Source organism: Micromys minutus (assembly GCF_963924665.1).
Source record: "Micromys minutus genome assembly, chromosome: 13".
NCBI lineage: Eukaryota > Metazoa > Chordata > Mammalia > Rodentia > Muridae > Micromys > Micromys minutus.
The window spans coordinates 24,189,995-24,193,126 of NC_137982.1; the positions used below are offsets into that span (position 1 = coordinate 24,189,995).

Sequence of the window (3,132 nt, forward strand, 5' to 3'; positions counted from 1 at the left end):
GAAGTTATCACATATTTTTACTGATCTAACTGATCAGTTCTTTCTAAAATTTTAGCATATTTTAACAGCTGTGTGATCTGTCTTACTGGCATTTTAAAAATGTAGAGGCAATAAAGCATTATTTAATCTATCTCTGGGAAATCCCATATCTCCCTCTGTTCAATAAGTATTACTTTTAAAGTCCTGTTAGTTTCCTGCTTAATTGCTTGACCTGTAGGATTGTGAGATATATCTGTAACATTTTCTATGCCACAATGTCTAAAATATTATATTCTAATGTATATATATATATGTTGGAGTATCATCAGCTTCAATCTGTAATGGTGTCTCCAAGATAGCCACCATCTTTAATAAATGGACAATCTCAGAATCAGTGTTTTTAGAACTCAATGCAAAAGTATACTGAAATCCTGAGTAAGTGTCAGTTGTATGATGTATTAGCGTATGTACACATCTTAATTTTTCAAAGTCTACAAAATGAAACACACCACCTATTGTTTGAGAGTGCTCTAAGGGGGCCTCAAACATAGTCTGTACTCTTAACTCAGTAAATTGCACTTCTATGAGTTGCAATCCTAATTCCTCAACATTTCATGGTTTTTGTTCATCTGGAACTAAACTTTTTTTGCTGTCACTGTAGGTTCCAGACTGAATTTTTTTTCTGAGTATTCTTTATTCTGATATAAAGAATCCTCTAATTTCTGTTCTATCATCTGTAACCTATCATCCCATCTTTCAGGCCTGTCCTTATCTACGTCTGTTTTATTTTGCTCTTTCTTAAAGAGTATAAAACTAAAAACATTGAACATATAATTATTTCTATGCTTATAATTGTAACAATTCTACTGTAGAAGTCCCCTTCTACAGTATTTTCTTTTCTTCTTCTTTTTTTAGATTTATTTATTCTTTTTTTTTTTTTTTTTTTTTTTTTTTTTTTTTTTTTTTTTTTTGTATTTGAGTATACCATTACTGTCTTCAGACATACCAGAAGAGGGCATCAGCCTATTGCAGATAGCTGTGAGCCACCATGTGGTTGTTGGGAATTGAACTCAGAACCTCTGGAAGAGCAGACAGTGCTCTTAACTGCTGAGCCATCTCTCCAGCCTCCTATTTTCTGTTTTTTAACATTGAAAATATTTTCTTTTTTAATGTCTCCTTAAACTCTTTTCTATGGAGACTTTATTTTCTCTGTACATTTACATAACATCTTTATTTTTTTCTTTCTCCTTCCATTGTAGACTTCACTTTATTTCTCTTATTGCTTCCATCTGTATCTAAGTTTCTATAAACTCTTACTTTGGGGCATTGTTAGTTACTGTACCAGATTAGAGCCTTCTATGTGCTTGGGATTTCTGGACCTTGGCTTCCTGTTCTTTTGCTCCTTAGCTGCTAGTGTTCCTTGGATTGGGAACTGGTGGTAGGCAGTTGCTTCTGCCATTCCTACAGGCCTCAAGCTCCACTTGATGAATTTAGCTCATGGGCACCTGCTGGTAGCTCTGAGAAACTGCAGTTGCCCTGATGCTCTGGTGGAGAACCCATTTCTCTGCTCAGCAGGAGCTATTAAAGGAGCCAAGCATTCAACCTCTTACAGCCTCGCCCCTCCCCACTCTTTCAATAAGAAACTACCTTCCAGCTATGAGTTCTCAGGCTCTCAGCCTGGCTAAGAGTCCCATGCTGGATGCCATTTGTAACTGAGAACTTTTCCAACCTTACTCTAGTTCGGATGTCCTGAAGGATCTCCTGCACTCCAGACATAATTTTTCTTACCTTCATTGTGAAGCGACAATCCAATTTCCCCATGGTGATATGGATCTATCAACCCTCCTAACATTGATATTCCTTTCTTAGCCTGTTGGTTTAAGAGCATTAGAAACCCAAAAAGTGGGAAGTCTGAGCTTCCAGTTCAATGGAACGTTTGTTGTGGCTCCTGGTAGGAGCACTCTCCCCTCTGGAACCAAAACTTCTAGGCCAGCAGAACCTAGAGTTGTAGGGACAGGAAGCAAAAATTTTCCTAGAAGGTCACTAGGAAATATTGATAGTGAGTAGAATTATTCCCTTTTCCACCCTTTGATTTTTGGACCCATGGATCCTGGCTAAGGGAGAAGTTGTACCACACATCAGATGCTGATTCAAAGCATACAGTGCCTTCTGAAGAACTCTTCCCGGCCCTCCATGCTGCTGCCACCCAGTTGGCACTGTAACTGTCTTCAAAAGGCCATTCCACCTTTCTTTCTTTGTTTCTTTTCTTTTCTTTCTTTCTTGCTTGCTTGCTTTCCCCCCTCCCTCCCCTCTCTCTTTCTTTCTTTCAATCAATCAGATAATCAGTGGTACTGTTGATGTCATCTGTGACGTCATGAGGGTGGCTGCCATCCACATTGCAGCCCACAGACTGTGCAGTTCCCAGGATCTCCTTGATAGCTCCAGAAAGCTCTGTCCAAGGACCAGAGTCTCATCTGCCAGGCAATATTGACAGTCTCTTCAAAAGTGACGTTTCCACTTAACGTTTTTCTGCTTCTTCCTGACTCTTGGTGGCTCCTTGAGGGCTTTGATAATTAGGGCAGAAGCAGAGAGCACCACCTTAGTATGGGTCTGTCTGCTCTGGACATTATTCTCACTGTAATCCTGAGGCCTGGCCAGTCACTGGTAGCCTTGGCAATGTCATCACCAACTTTTTTGGGGGACAGATACTAAAGGCCAAGGCAGATGTGGCACTAACGTCATCTCTGGTTTACCTCAAATACACAACTTTGATCTCATTAGAGTCGAACTTGGACAGCATGGTGGAAGTGGCTGCTGTTGGATGAACCCAGATTTGGGATGACCCCCATTCCATCTTTCTATCAGACCAGCTGCTTCAGGATGATGGGGAACATGGTAAGACCAGTGAATTTCATGATCATGGGCCCACTGTTGCACTTCTCTGGCTATGAAATGAGCCCTTGGTCAGAAGCAATACTCTGTGGAATGCCATGAGGGTGGATAAGGTATTCTGCAAGACTACAGCATTACACACAGGAAGGTCAAATCCATAGAATAAGTATCTACTCCAGTAAGAACAAAACATTGTCCTTTCCATGGAGAAAGTGGTCCAATGTAGTCAACCTGCCACCAGGTTGCTTACTGGTCACCTAG

General features: G+C 40.4%; 1 pseudogene across 1 annotated transcript; it reads right to left on the reverse strand.

The window, feature by feature from the left end:
- Positions 1-2,305: 2,305 nt before the first annotated feature.
- Positions 2,306-2,779, reverse strand: LOC308429166 (large ribosomal subunit protein uL11-like; annotated as a pseudogene). The gene has a single exon. The product of its transcript is annotated as a large ribosomal subunit protein uL11-like (transcript).
- Positions 2,780-3,132: the final 353 nt, after the last annotated feature.